The sequence below is a fragment of the Pleurodeles waltl genome, chromosome 3_1 (genome assembly GCF_031143425.1).
Source record: "Pleurodeles waltl isolate 20211129_DDA chromosome 3_1, aPleWal1.hap1.20221129, whole genome shotgun sequence".
In the NCBI taxonomy this organism is placed as follows: Eukaryota; Metazoa; Chordata; class Amphibia; order Caudata; family Salamandridae; genus Pleurodeles; species Pleurodeles waltl.
This window is the reverse complement of record NC_090440.1, coordinates 1,711,528,972-1,711,545,487: the sequence shown is the minus strand read 5'-3', so window position 1 is coordinate 1,711,545,487 and position 16,516 is coordinate 1,711,528,972.

The following is a 16,516-nucleotide window of genomic DNA, read 5'->3' as shown; positions in this document are numbered from 1 at the left end:
TAATACCCTTAGTGTAGGTTTTGGTTTCACTAGGTGCAGGTGATTGCTCTTAACCATCTTTTTAGGCCTTAGGGTTCTAGAAATATTGGTGGTTGAAGTCACAGTCAAGCCTAAACATAAATTGCCCCATTCATAGTTGAAACTGGTGCCACCAGGAACTGTTGTGAGTGCTCCTGGTCACATGTGTCCCACCACCAGAAATTCTTGACAGTCACTGGCACACTTCAAGATCGAGGCCCCTAAAGAATAGTCGTCTCCAGCTCACTTGAGAGAGATGACCCACTATGTATATCATTCCCCAGGAAAAATATAGAAACCCATGGGGCCTTAATTTTAGGTCTGTGCCTTCAAATTACACTGTCTTAATTTATGTAATTTTGGGATTTTGTTTTTTTGCTTGTTACATGAAATTCCTGAAATGAAGCCACCTTGCATAAGTTGCACCATTTGTGTTAAAAATATACTGCAATTGTGCCACTAATGGTAGAACATTTACTGCAAATCTATCGAAACAACACAAAGCAAATTACACACATTTTACACACTCCTACCTAACACATCTTTAGCCTCCAGTTCATTGTAGCCTGTGTCTCTAAGCAGACATTGGTGACTGCCCATGCCATCAGTGGGAGCATTAGATACTTTTATGTGTGGAGTTCAAGCTGTTTGGGTGGTGAGTTTTTGGGCTCTACATTTGTAGGGTGACATCTTTTATTCTTTCTTCCTCCTGCTTCTAGGAGGTGACTCCTTTTATTTCACCCTGCGGTATCACAAAGGTAAGTATGAACCAGAGTTGGGTCCAGAGTGACCACATCAATATCTACTGCCCGAATTATGTTAATCTTGAATAACCACCAGAAGATAGCAGTTACCATAGGCCAAATGATAACAGAAATCTAGTTCCTAGTGCTAAGAAGTTACAATAACGTCAGTCCTATCTCAGCCCTAAAAGGTACTAGCATCTTTTTGATTTTTATGTGTATACCTTCTTTTAATTGAACCAAGTACTTACCTGTTAAACATAATTATTTCTCCACATACAAATCTGCCTGGACATTGATTTTGTCGAGCGCTATTTATGTGGCACACTGGATCTGAGTTTCTGTCTGCTAATTGAGTAAGTCATAACTGCTCATCCTCACTACCACAAGAAAGCAAAAACTTAAAGTGAGCAACCTGGTTATACATTTGAAGAGCATCCGTAGTGTGACCATAGAACACCAAATGTAAACAGTACCCACAAGGATACTGTGCAGAAACCAGGATCCAGCACAATAACTAACAGAACGGCTCTCAGTGGACGCAGTGCAGAGATAACTATAAGGGTGTCATTATAAGGGTGTAATGGTAGGAAACCAGACACTCGGTGTGTATAACTTGGACTGTTTCCCTGAGTGGCATGGCAGTTTAATTTCCCTGTGTGCCCATGCATTGCCTTTTCCTGGTGGCTATGTAAGATGAAGAACAAGATGCTTTTTCTGACCCATTGATCTAGCAGTGTATGCGGGGACAACTGGATGTGCTGGAAATACTTGATTTTTGTCCATGGCTGTTATGCTCTTGGTGGGCCATCCTCACCATTAAAACCTGGTACCTCAAAATTTAGATCCACTCTACTTTGCTCCTTCTATGCACGTCTTTAACCTCATAATGCATCATCAGGATAGCTGAGTGAGTTTAAAACTTACGGTTGGAAGATGCAGCCCAAAGATTTCGCCATCTGGAGGGCATTAGTTTGAATCTTGGCAAAGCTGCCTTTCACGCTTCTGAGTTTCCAATTGTTGGAAATTATATCTTTTGCATGTTATTCCTCCAGATTTGTGCCTTGACTGTTTTCGTGGTCATAGAACTATGGGCCAGATTTACAAGGCCCTAGCGCCTCCTTGTGCCACACTAGTGTCATTTGTTTTACTCTAATGTGGCTCAAGGAGGCAATTTTTGCTGTGCCATATTTTCAAAGGGGCGCAATGCTTGCAATGCACCACTTCTCGACCCCTTGCGCCACATTATGCCTTTGTCAGTGTGAGGAGGCCTGCAAAAGTGGCGCTGTGAAATCTACAAGATTTCAATTCACCATTTTTGGCATCATTTTTAACAACTGCTAAAAGCAAGCATTAAAGTGATGCACCCATTTTAATCAATGGGCCTCCCTGCACTTTGCTGCACTAGCGTCAACATTTTTTACCCTAGTGCAGCAACGTGACACAATAGCGTAAAACTTTAAGACACTATTGGCCTAACGTGTGCCATGGTGCGCTGTATAGTAAATACAGCGCACTCATGGTGTTGTTAGGTGGGGCTGCCTTGTTGGCTCTCAATATGCTAATGAGGCAGCTGGATTTGGATGGCAGCATCACCTGAATTGTGGGGAACTGAGTCCAATCCCACACCATGTGACAACTGTTGGCCTAATCCGTTTTCGGCCAGCTAGCAGCGCCTCATCTCTGCCCAAGAGCAGGGATGATTTGTGGCAACCGTGTGCATGACATCATGACTTCTCAGGGAAATCGTGGTGGGTCAGACCTCATCCTTTTCTCTCAGTTACACTAGTCTCATACATGCAAAGACAAAACCAGAGGCAGGAAATGGTTCAATAAGATTTATTGAATCAGCTGCGTCTTAGATAAAATGGCATGTAATGCAATAATTAGAATGATGAAACACACTAGAAGCAAAATGGTGGCAAGGAAAGTGAAACACCGGAAAAGTTCCAGCATACTGTCACTATGCACAATATATGCCTACCTAAACTATATGAGAGCACAGCAGGATAAGCCCTAAGCCGCCCTTCAGGTTTTCCCCCAGGAATACATCATGCCCCATACCTGAATATGACAGTGGTGAAAATGCTTGTTATCTATAGAGATACAGGGAACTGGTGGTATCAGCAAGCAGCTGTAACAAAGTCAGGCAGCATGCAGTTGTAGTCATCTGGCTGGAACCTCCCTCTAAAGTGAACAGGACAGGGAAGTGTTTTTATAATAAAACAACTGATGTTCTGAGAAAATGTCCCCAAATATGTGTGTTTCTGTGAATGTTAGAGACACAGTGTACCACTTGTGGCGACATTCCTATCTCGCTGCAGCCTTGAGAAAAGCACAGAGTGAAAAGAGTATCATGCTAAGAAATGTGATGCTTTCCTAGGTGAAAGGACAACTAGAAAAAGAAAACAAAACACCACCCTGAATGTGGCCAATTCTAAAATAATAAAATGAAGCAGAATAAAATGTCACAAGGCTAAAGGGCACAAGCAGCAGGCCTAGTTGCTAAAATAACGTGCCCAGAGACAGCACTAAAATGGCTACAAAACACCCTCCCCTTGTTGGTTCAGAAGTGGTAAAGCAGCCTAGTACCCAATTAAAAACAACCAAAATGCAATGCTTTAGAACATATATACATATACGTAAATTGTGACAAGTTAAAACACACTTGAGCATGTGAAATGTTAGAAAAGGTCAATTTAGAAGTTTAGTAGTGGCACCAATGAAACAAAATTTAAAAGTCAATGCCATTTTTAAAATCTCCAGTCACAACCGGGACAATTGAAGCAAGGAAATGTTCCACTTCAACAGATGGTAATGTGACCAAATCGGTCCGAAGGAAAACTAAAGAGTACTCATGTTCTAAAGCCTGAGATCCAGCGGAAGCAGCAGCATTCCGTGTTGTGCCCAATGTTAAGTCAAGAGCTGCATGATTCACGAAGGGCAGCTCATAGACAGCTTTTTGTAGCTAACACACCCTCAACACGCATGTCTGGTAATGAGAGCTGAGTGAGAACATCAACAGATCAGCGTCTAATGATAGTAAATGCTGCGTAGAAAGACAAACTTTCAGTGCACATTTGAAAAGGCACCAAAGGCATCAAAACATGGGCTGCACACAATCCAAAATCTGTCTGAATGACAGAGACCAGTTGCACTCCAGTTCTTCCAGGAGTGGTGCTACAGCGGAAATACAGCATCATGCGTTCACGACACAGTTGCACTGGTGGAAGCGCTTTCAGTCCTCCTTGAGATGGGATAGCCATTGCAAATAAAAACCAGCAACAGCAAGATGCCACCTCTTATAGCCAAACTAATCGGAAATCCCCTGAAAATACTTGAAAATATTGAGTATATGGCTGAAAGTATTAAGCCAAATAAGGGGAGAAGGTGTTAACGAAACCAGAACTAACAGCCTTAAAGAAATGTACAAGAATTTGTCCCACAAGCTCACCAAAGTGTTGTGGAAAGTTTGTATTTAAAAGGGACTGTATTTCTGAAGATGACCTCGCCACTTGGAGTGCATTGGTCACGCATGCAGTTGTCAGCACGTTCTTGAAGCAATAAAACCTTTGGTCTGCTCAACTTGTCAAAATTCACATTTGAAGTAGCAATGTGAAGCCAAATATCTGCTACTTTTATCTGTTGTGTAGGGGGGAAAAAGAACATTCCCGCAACAGGTGACAATTTGGGCGACCGAAACGACTTAAGCAATACTGGCTTGAATTCCACATCAGCTCTCACTGTTAAGAAGCACATAGCTTCCATTAGGGAGCACCTGGAATTCAGGTCTAACCAAGGGGACTGGAACTCCCTTCAGATAGCAAGCTAAATTCATTGCTGCAGCGTTATACGCCCCGTGTAAGGGCAGCTGCCTACAAACCACCGAATGGCTCACAGAAATCTCGCATTCACTGCCGCTAAGAAAGACCTCTTTCATGCCATTGAGACATTTGTGCAAAAAAGGAAGCTCCCACACCTCATGAGACTAACTTTCTCCTAGCTTTTCATATCTGTCTACTGGAATGTGTTTCAAGGAGGACATGAATTGCAGCGTTGAAACAAGCAGATTAATAACCTCATGCATTAACCATTCAGCAGATGGTATTTCAGACACAGTAAAAGGCAACTTTTCTAATTTTTCGATGTTTAACATAAGTAGCTTCCTTCTTAGCCATTATTTGTTGCCTTCGCATCAAATTAAATGCAGAAAATATATCCCTCACGCTGACATGTTGCCAGGGAATGCAACCAGATTTCAGTGTCTATAGTTTCCAACCCAGATGCATAATGGACGTTAGCTGACCCTGTTCATGTTGTAAAAATGACATTTCACTTTGTATAATGTCTATTGCAGATGAAACAATGTTGTTTAAAGTGTATATACGGTTGGACAAGGTGTTAATCCCATTATCTACAACAGCCAAAGCTTTCTGTAAATTTTCCTGATCTATTTGCCTTAACCGGACAGCAGCTTCTTGTTGAGAAAGTTTCTAAATGTCATTATAAACTGCATATAAGAAGCGCTTTTTACGTTATCATCTGCACAGGAAATCCTGCAAGTCTGTGTTATTAGCAGGAGACTAAGGCGTTCTTTAACAGTATCTAGTGAGGACGTTTTTAACCACTGCTGGCACGATTTTCTTACACTGTATGTTGTTACTATATCTGAATGTTCTGATGACATGTAACAAGGGTCTGGTCTATCCGTTCTAAAACCCCCTGTGAATCACGCATGACAACCATTTGTGTCCACTGGCCACAATAACCACCCACCAGGACATGAAAGTGATGTGCTAAATGTTTCATTTTGGACTTACCCATGAAACTGATCTCCAGTTGCATTTATATATTTTTGCCATTTATAGAATTTAGGAGGGGCAGGGATACTGGGTGCATTCAAATCCTTGATTCTTGCCAAGCCTATACAACTTGTCTGTTGTACAGTTTCATGTAAAATATCATTTGAACATGTATCAGGCATGCTCTAAATAAAACTTCCTTTCCCCTTATTTGCCAATTTTTAGTTCCCCATACACTTTTTAAATCAATCGACCTCAGCCAATATACATAGCCTTCTATAGCCAACCGGGAAACAAAGGAAGCAGAATAAATCAATGTTGTATCAGGTAATAAGATATGTTGCATTTCCATTAATGGAAATTTAAACTAATAAGACTTAGCATATTTTAACATCGTGCCCAGAAAAATATGTAAACTTTTCAGAGTACGTTTTCAAACTTCACATCAGCGGAGTTGGACAATGTTCCCATTGTGTGTAAAATAGTCTTTGGGGTACTTGCTCTGCTAATGTAATGATGGCCATAATAATTATAACAGAACATATCTCAATAATTTACTTTCGATTGATAAACATCTACATTTTCAAACACAGTAAAATAGTCTCATTCAGATAGCGTAGAATCAACAGTTTTTTTACATCCCAATCATCAGAGACAACTCCAGGTGTTATTACATCACTCATTGAAACTTTAAATACATATGGAATTTGAATAACCTACGCCAGGCCATATATATCAAAAGAAACTTTATCCTAAACAATCGCATCAGAAATTGATATAGCTGAAATGTTCCCTAGGGACAAGTCTCTGCAGACCTTATAGGAGGAATAATGTGCTTTTAGGACCTCATCCACTAGATCAACTGTAGAACGTTCAGGAAAGTAATGACCATGTATTAATAGAAAAAAGACTATGACAAACCCAATCCAAAGAAGGAAGACAAGTTCAGTTAGTAAGAGCCACAGATAGTTCCATGGAAGAATTAAATAGTTCATTTTGAGCCAATTTATCAGCTTACGTGCTCTTGTTGCAGAAGAGGCAGATGAGTCAGAAAAAGTGTCATTGACATCGGCAAGGTGTCAGTGTTGCTGCTCAAAACCTTTAGAGGAACATCCTGGTCTGTAGTGAGAGGGAATCGGGGACTACCCAGGAGCCCTCTAAGTCTGCTGTGCTGTATCGCCCATATGGTGTACCTTGACAATGTCGATGGAGACAAAGCGATTTTCTTTAGAAACAGGCAGTGGTGGTAGAATAACAGTTCTAGTACCATACCAGCACTGGAATTGGTGCACAATAAAAAGGACTTAACTCCTTTTTCACAGCAATCTTTTCATGCACTAGATCCCTAACTTTTGGAATCCAGCCAGTAGGTGTTGGTTCATCCCTTATTCCCAAGGAGGCGGCACTGGCAGATGTGTTGTCGTCACTGAACTGCTGTAAGTCCTGCAAGACAGTGACATGTTCATTTATGTCAAAAGGTGTATCTGCCGCCTCCACGGCAGGACCATCAAGATCTGGAACATACATTTGTGTTCGAAACAGGCATTCATATGGGGTACACCCTCGCCGGGACCTTCTAGGCTGATTATTAAGTGCTCTCTAGAATCCATACAGGTGATTAAGCCAACTGCGACCCGTGCCTAATACTCTAGCTGTTAAAGATTGCTTTAAGTCCTGGTTTCTTCACTCAACAACACTGTTTTCCTCAGGATATTACAGAGAGGAATAATACAGTTGGACCCCTAAAGAAGCCATTGTGTCCCTGAATGCCCTTGAGGCGAAAGCAGGGCCCTGGTGCAAGTGGAAAGCCGCAACTACATATGTGCTGATAAAGACTTGCAGATCTTTAATAACAGTTTTAGTGCCAGGCGAGGATTGTGGCCATACCCATAGAAATCTGGAGCATGAGTCAACAGCGACTAGGATGTATTTATGTGCACAATGAGGTGCCACAGGACCACAATGGTCTAGGTATGCACATTGTAGTGGTTTGTTGGAAATCAGCAGGGGTGCCTGTGGATCTGCGTTTGACGGTGGACCCTTTTATTTGCTGACAGATGTCACAGCAAAGGACATAATGCTTGGTCTATTTGTATAGACCTGGCCACAAATAATGTGCTTGTAGCAGTGAAATACTAGCCGCCACACCAGCTTGGGCTGAAGTAACTCCCTCATGCGCAGCTTTAATCAACTCAGGTCTTTGATCTTGGTTGAGGATCACACGATCACCCACCCCTGGTATTGTTACTAGGGCAGTATTGAGGCTAGATATGTGGTAGTACTATTTGGCAGGATATGCCTTTGGCATGGGCTTGCCTTCAGCCAAAGCTTTCACAGCAGGACGTGTTTCATCATTCAATCTCGCCCATGATTGAGTTATTGCAGCAACAGAAGCAATAGCTACTGTTGACTTGGCCGCTTTATCAGCCAAGGTATTGCGGTAACGTGTATTCCAACACATTGATGTCCCAATGTATGAACTACATGGACATTGGGTAGAGTTTCTTTCAGATCCGCTACTTTCCTCCATAGTAGTTTGTGTTTGATGGCATTGCCTTTTGAATATCTGAACCCATTCTGGCACCAGTAATGCAGGTATTCATTGAAGGACTGGACACAGTAATATGTATCACAGACAATTATTGTTAACTGACCTGGATCAGTCTGTTCCAAAGCCATCAATTGAGCCTTGAGCTCTGATAGTTGTGCAGTGCAGTCCCCTAAGGTCTGCATGTAGGTGTGTTGTGGATGGAATTCACCATCCTTCATGTATCCACTCACAACCACACAAGCGGCAGAGTATTGATTTTTAGTGCCTACTTCAGGTTGGGCTGAGCCATCAGTGTACATAATTGTTTGATGTTGTTCAATAGGCAATGTGTTTGCTGGAACTGGATATTCAAGTTCATATTGTAGAAATTCTTGAGTTTGTAATTTTGGGTCGAAAACATAGTCAACATCAGTGGCTGTCAGAGATGGTGCCCATTGAATCCAACGTGGATGTAGTGCGTTGGGAATGTCGACTTAAGTGACAGTCTCAAGGCCTGGGATCGGAGGTACGACAATGATGCGTTTCCCCTGGGCCAGAGGTCTCTCTTTAATAACAGCCAACTGAACTGCAGTCAGATTTTTTTTCTGTGGTAGCAAGGCGTTGTTCAGCAGTGGAACACAAATGTGATTTGTATGCATTAGGGACGGTATCACCCTCATTGAACATTACATAGGTGAAACCAATGGCACGAGCAATTACTCTGATGACCAAATGTGTTTTGTTGTCTCTCGTGTCTTGGTGCAATGCTCTTAGAATGCATGTGTGTTCGACTGTCAAATATTTACTTGAAAAATCAGGCCGTATTAAGTCATATAATGGTCTAATGCGTTGTGCATAGTCTGGAATGTAGGATCTGCAAAAGTTTAAAAAGCCCAACAATGACAGGAGCTTTTTGATGGTGTTTGATGGTTGCAATTGTGCACATTTTTCAAAAAATTGGGGAGCTAGGCTCTTGCCTTCATGTGATAGTTCCTATCCCAAAAATAGGACAATAAGGCCCTCATTTTGACACTGGCAGTAAAAACCGCCTACCGCCGTGGCGACGGCCGCCAAAAGACTGTCGATGACGGCTACCAGCCGTCCACCGTATTATGACCACAGCCGGATTTCCGCCAGAAGGATGGTGAAAATCCGGCTGTGGCCATGCCGGCGGATGGCGGTAAGGTGGCGCTGCTGCCACCAGCAGCGTCATGCCAGTAGATCACCACCAGCCGTATTATGACCCATAATACGGCCTGGTGGTGTTCTGCTGGCAGACGCTGCTGGTGGCAGCAGCGCCCTGTCCCGTGTCCGGCTGGAGGACCTCCTGCATACAGGTAAGTTGGGTCTCCAACAGGGGAGGGGGCTGGCGGGTGTTGCGTGTGTGTATGGGGGTGTGTATGTGTATGTTTGTGTGTGCGTGGATGTGTGTGTGTGTTGCGTGTTGGATGCATGTATGGAGGTGTGAGTGCCTGTATGTTGTGTTTTGTCAATGCGTGCATGTTTGAAAGTGTGTGCGGGTGTGTGAGTGGATGTATGCATGCGTGGATGTGTGTGTGAAAAGGGTGTGTGTATGTGTGAGTGTGTCAAGGGGGGGCGTGAATGTAGGGGGAATGTTTTTCTTTTAGAGAGGGAGGGGGAGAATGGGGGGAAACTGGAGAGGGATGGGGAGGAGGCCCCTATCAGTGACGGGGAAAGACTTCCCTGTCACTGATAGTGCCTATCGGCATGGTTTTCGTGGCGGTAAGGAAGCCACGAAAACCATGGCGTTAGGCAGGGTCATAATCCCGCAGGCGTTACAGTGACGGCCGCCGGGCTGGAAATGTATATCTCAGCCCAGCGGCTGTTACTGTGGCTTCATCCAAACTGCCAATGTCATAATGTGGTGGAAAGTACCGCCAGCCTGTTGGCAGTACTTTCCACCATATTACCACCGACTGCCAGGGTCATAATGAGGGCCTAAGTAAGGCTATTTTTGTTTTCTTTTAAATTAAATTTGTAGCCTAATTCGGCAAATCCCACAACAATGCGGTTCACCCGTCTTACTTTTTGAACGAGATCGTCATCCGTAGGGTAGATAACATCTACAAAGGACAATGCCTCAGGGTTATTGTCGTGTGAAACAATCCTGAACTGTTTTTTTAACCTTTGTGGGAGTCAGCAAAAATTCTGTGGGCCTAAAGCGCTAAAGCATGTTAAATTCTTACTTTCAGGTGGTATATTTTGGAAGAGGAATCCGTTGGAAATATCCAAGGTTGTTGTGTATTTTTTGCACACTACATTGTTAATAAGTGTTGTGCTGTGTGCATTTTGAATGCCAAATGTACGTTTGTGATTTTTGAATGGCAAATGTGCATATGTGACTATTTCATGTCTGTAGTCTAGAACTATTCTATATGAATTGTCTGGTTCAGCTACGGGGAAAAACGAGTTGTTCATGGGTGAAACACAGGGTTCAATTACGCCCTGATACTCTAGCTGTTTGAAGATTTCCCTCACGGGTACCCTAGCTTCAAGCTTCATAGGATATTGGGGTTGAGGTTGTGGTTGGGATCTAATTGGCATTATATGGTAAGGAGAATATTTATTCCACCCTGCATGGTTGCAAAATAATGTAGGTGTCTGCGCCAATGCCCAATCAATAGCGCAAGCCTCTCTGAGCTCTCTTGGAACATGGAGCGAAAAAGAGGGTTCAATTACCTCTTCCCCATATGGGAGATTACAGACAAAAATCTGGTGGCCAATCTTTTTCGGCCAATAAAATATCATAAATGGTAACTATGTGATCCCAGAATGTAGTGTGTTTTGTGTGCTCAATGTCTCCTAATTGTATTTTTAGTTTATACACCCTATGGGGTGTGGAGGCGGGCATGTCTGCAGTCTCGACTTGTAAAAAGTCATTAGTTGCTTTCATCTCCAGATGATCTTGAAGATTCCGTCAAACTATTGTGACTTCTACTGGCGGTCTAACAGGGCCAGTTCCCACTTCCTGTTCTTCAGTAAAGTTCTCATCCTGAGTGGCATTTCATATAGGAATTGCTGCCACTTTTTTCTTTTTGAATTGAGGTTTTTGCTGGGGAAGTTTTTCTTCTTTCTTAACAGAAACTTCTGACGAGCATTGTGACTCCTTTCTTGGTTTCACGTAGTCAGTTTGCTGTTCTGAAAACCCACCTTTCTCACTGTGTTTATCCGGTGAGTCCTGAAAGGAACGGAATTGGCATGTATCAGCATACTGATATCTATCAGGGGGTTTTATATTATCTCTATTTCTCAGATTATAGCGGTTTTGTGGGGTCTCCGAATGGAGATATTCTCCCATTTCATTTTTTTGTGTTTGTTTTTATTTATCCCAGTTTTTTAGAACCCTTAGGTGCTTGATTGGTAGAATCCTTATTGGATCTACCCTGTAATTGTGGTTTAATTGGTCTGGCTCCCAGACTATCTAGACCAATATTAGAGTAGGTCTTTGCCAGCTCGCGTTCTTGAGCCTGTACAGGAACATCCCGCAGACGCATGGGTACTGCTAGTGCAAGTGCTTTCCCTTTAAGATTGGTTAATATTATTGAAGATGCAGTGGCAAAATTGCCCATTAATTGCATCCCCAAATCCAAGGCTGGGGCAGTCCGTATTCATCTTGAATTTGTTTTAACACTTCCGGAAGATTGGTGTAGGAAAATTACTCCTTGTTGCAGTTACCCCCCCCACTTTTTGCCTGATATTGATGCTGACTTGACTGAGAGTGTGCTGGGACCCTGCTAACCAGGCCCCAGCACCAGTGTTCTTTCACTAAGAATGTACCATTGTTTCCACAATTGGCACACCCCTGGCACACAGATAAGCCCCTTGTAAAAGGTACCAGTGGTACCAAGGGTCCTGTGACCAGGGAAGGTCCCTAAGGGCTGCAGCATGTGTTGTGCCACCCTTAGGGACCCCTCAACTAACACATGCACACTGCCATTGCAGATTGTGTGTGTTGGTGGGGAGACATGGCATCCCCCTCAGGATGCCATGCACCCAAAATACTGCCTGTGGCATAGGTAAGTCACACCTCTAGCTGGCCTTAAAGCCCTAAGGCAGGGTCCACTATACCACAGGTGAGGGCATAGCTGCATGAGCAATATGATCCTACATTGTCTAAGTCCATTCTTAGACATTGTAAGTACAGTGTGGCCATATTAAGTATATGGTCTGGGAGTTTGTCAAAAAGAACTCCACAGTTCCATAATGGCTACACTGAATACTGGGAAGTTTGGTATCAAACTTCTCAGAATAATAAACCCACACTGATGCCAGTGTTGTATTTATAAAAAAATGCACAAATAGGGCATCTTAGAGATGCCCCCTGTATTTTACCCAATCCTTCAGTGCAAGACAGACTGGTCTGTGCCAGCCTGCCACTGAGAGGTGAGTTTCTGACCCCCTGGGGTGAGAGCCTTTGTGCTCTCTGGGGCCAGAAACAAAGCCTGCACTGGGTGGAGGTGCTTCACACCTCCCCCTGCAGTAACTGTAACACCTAGCAGTGAGCCTCAAAGGCTCAGGCTTCATGTTACAATGGCCCAGGGCGCTCTAGCTAGTGGAGATGGCCAACCCCCGGACACAGCTCCCAATTTTAGACCCTCCTCCTTCGAAAATCCTCCTTCTTGTTTTGGAGGATTTAGCCCAATAGAGATAGTGATGTGTTCCTGTCCCCAAAGGGAGAGAGCACAAGGAGGGTGTAGCCACCCTCAAGGACAGTAGCCATTGGCTACTGCCCTCCAGCCCTAACACACCCTTTAATTTAGTATTTAGGGGCGACCCTGAACCCAGGATTTCAGATTCCTGATGACCTAACAAGAAGAAGGACTGCTGACCTTAAAACCCCGCAGAGAAGTAGGAAGACGACAACTGCTTTGGTCCCAGCCCTACCGGGCTGTCTCCTGATTCAATGAACCTGCAACAGCGATGCATCCTGCAGGCTCAGCGACCTCTGCCGACTCAGAGGACTGCCCTGCAACTCCAAAGGACCAAGAAACTCCTGTGGACAGCGGCTCTGTCCAATGCAACAAGAAGAAACCATCTTTAAGGGAACTCTCACCTCACTCCTGAAGCGTGAGTCCCCACCACTCTGCACCCGACGCCCCTGGCCCGTGTCCAGAGAAACCAATGCCGCAGAGAGGACCCCCAGGTGACTCCAAAGACGTGTCCTCCCTACACCCCCACGACGACGCCTGCTGAGGGAATCCAGAGGACCTCGCCCTGACCGCAACTGCCCGGTAACAAAGAAACCCGACGCCTGGAAGAATCACTGCACCTGCAGCCCCCAGGCCCATGAAGAACCACCACCAGTGCAGCAGTGACCAGCAGGCGGCCCTCACCCTTGCCCAGTCAGTGGCTGGCCCGAGAAGCCCCCCTGTGCCCTGCCTGCATCATCAGAGTGACCCCGGGTCCCTCTATTGATTTCAATACAAAACCCGACGCCTTGTTTGCACAATGCACCCGGCCGCCCCCGTGCCGCTGAGGGGGTATTTTGTGTGCCTGTTTGGGACCCCCCAGTGCTCTACAAAACCCCCCTGGTCTGCTCCCCAAGTACTTACCTGCTAGCAGACTGGAACCGGAGCACCCCTATTCTCCATAGACGCCTATGTTATATGGGCCCCTCTTTGACCTCAGCTCCTTACCGGCCCTGTGTTGCTGGTGCTAGGTGTTTGGGGTTAGCTTGAACCCCCAACGGTGGGCTGCCTATGCCCTGGAGACTGAACTTGTAAGTGCTTTACTTACCTCAAAAACTAACCTGTACTTACCTCCCCAGGAACTGTTGAATTTTGCATTGTGCCCACTTTTAAAATAGCTTATTGTAATTTTATGCCAAACTGTGTACATTACTGTTTTTATTCAAAGTCCTATCTTTACCTATACAAAGTACCTTACATTTAATGTACTTATCTGCAATCTGAATCTTGTGGTTCTAAAATAAATTAAGAAAATAATATTTTTCTATATAAAAACCTATTGGCCTGGAGTTAAGTAATTGTGTGTGTGTTCTCATTTATTGCCTGTGTGTGTACAACAAATGCTTAACACTACCCTCTGATAAGCCTAACTGCTCGACCACACTACCACAAATAGAGCATTAGTATTATCAATTATTGCCTCTGTCAAGCCTCTTGGGGAACCCCTGGACTCTGTGCACACTATCTCTCACTTTGAGATAGTATATACAGAGCCAGCTTCCTACAATTGGCAAGTGTTGGTGTACTGTGTGCTGTAGTATAGAGCGTGGCAAATACCATGCCCCAAGTATTGCAGTTATCCACTGTGGGAACCATCCGAAATGGCAAGCACTTAGTGAGAATTCTATGTTTATCTTGAGGTCCCATTTGGGGTAAAACTGCTCCCAGCACATTTATTTATTGAGTTAACCAAAACGGAATATTTTCCCATTAGGCAGATACCTTACCCATGATTGAATGTACAGACGCAGGAATAATGCGTGGTGTGGCTGCATGTGGTTGCATCGGGGCAGCTCGTACTGGGTTAGTATTCAATGTTAGCATTACAGACTGTACTGTCTATAAATTGCTGTAAATTCAACATACAATCTGCAAACCTCATCTACCACCAAGGTGGCTACATCAGGATGCGGTGTATATGTGGCCAATAAAGGCCAGGTAGGACCATCATTGCTCAGAGGAACTAACGGAACGTGTAGTATTGAGTGGGGTAGGGCGCCATCAAGCCAGTTATTATTGTCTTGATAAGATGCATAAGCTCTGTATTGTGCAGGTATACTAGCAGGTGTGTAATGATGAAATTTATTAGTGTTCCCATCAACTGCTGGAAAGTTGACCCAACAAAAGAATGTTTCTGTTCTATAGGCTGGGCGAGCCTCAACTACAAATGTTACAGGACCCCCCTGTGCTGCAAAGTCATTAGCTAGCAACTGAGCAGTGATGGGAGGTTGCATGTTTACTGCAATTGCTACCCATTGTGGGTTTGCCAAGGTACACATACCTGTTCAGAGATAAGGACACCAAATGGGGATTAATCCTTTTAAGGTTCAAGCTTGAAAAACCTACAACAATGGATAGGTACTACCTACCTACCTGAAGAGGAAATCCTCAATACCATGGATGTCTCCGTATATAGTATTGAGGTGCCTTTAGCAGGTAGTGAGACAGAGATACTCAGGAGGATCCGAAAATCAGTGCCTGACTAAATGTTGGCGGCGCCATGTTGCTTTGGCTCTCATTATGCTAATGAGGCTGCTGGATTTGTACATCAGCATCACCTAAATAGTGGGGAACTGAGTCCAATCCCACACCATGTGACAACTCTCGGCCTAATCCATTTTCAGCCAGCTTGCAACACCTTATCTCTGCCCAAGAGCAGGGATGATTTGTGGCAACTGGGGGCATGACATGATGACTTCTCAGGGAAATTGTGGTGGATCAGATCTCATCCTTTTCTCTCAGTTAATTAGTATCATACATGCAAAAACAAACAGAGGCTGGAAATGGTTCAATAAGATTTATTGAATCAGCTGCGTCTTAGATAAAATGGCATGAAATGCAATAATTAGAAGCAAAATGATGACAAGGAAAGTGAAACACAGGAAACGTCCCACCATGCTGTCACTATGCACAATATTTGTGATTCCTACCTAAGCTAAATTAGAGCACAGCAGGATAAGCCCTAATCTGCCCTTTAGGACTCCCCCCTGGAAAGACTTCACCCCCAATATCTGAATATGACAGTGGTGAAGATGCCTGTTGCCCATGTGGGCCAGGGAACTGCTGCTCTCAGAAAGCAGGCATAACAAAATCAAACAGCATGCAGTTGTGGTTATCTGGCTGGAACCTGCCTCTAACGTGTAGGGGACAGGGAAGTGTTTTTATAATGAAACAACTGATGTTCTGAGAAAATGTCCCTACGTAAAAATACGTGTGTTTCTGTGAATGTTAGAGATGCAGTGTACACTTGTGCTGGCAATCCTATCTCACTACAGCCATGAGTAAAGCACAGAGTGTAAAGAATATTGTGCTAAGAAATGTAATGCTTTCCTAGGCAAAATGACAACTAGATAAAGCAAATAAAACACCACCACGAATGTGGCCAATTCTAAAATAATAAAATGAAGCAGAATAAAATGTCACGAGGCTAAAGAGCACAAGCCGCAGGCCTAGTTGCCAAAAAAATGTGCCCAGCAACATCACTAAAATGGCTCCACAACAGGGCAGGGGTGATGCAAGAAAACTTGTGCATCAGCCCTGATGTGCCAGTTTCTTGTAAATATGTTCCAACATATTTTACCCCTGCCAACCAATGGTAAAGTGCTTGTGTCCCCACTTTAAATATAATGAAATTGGTGTACATCTAATTTGCACCTTTACCTTACTTATATGCCCCCATCCCTACAATATGTTACAAAGTGAACCCAGGGCCTA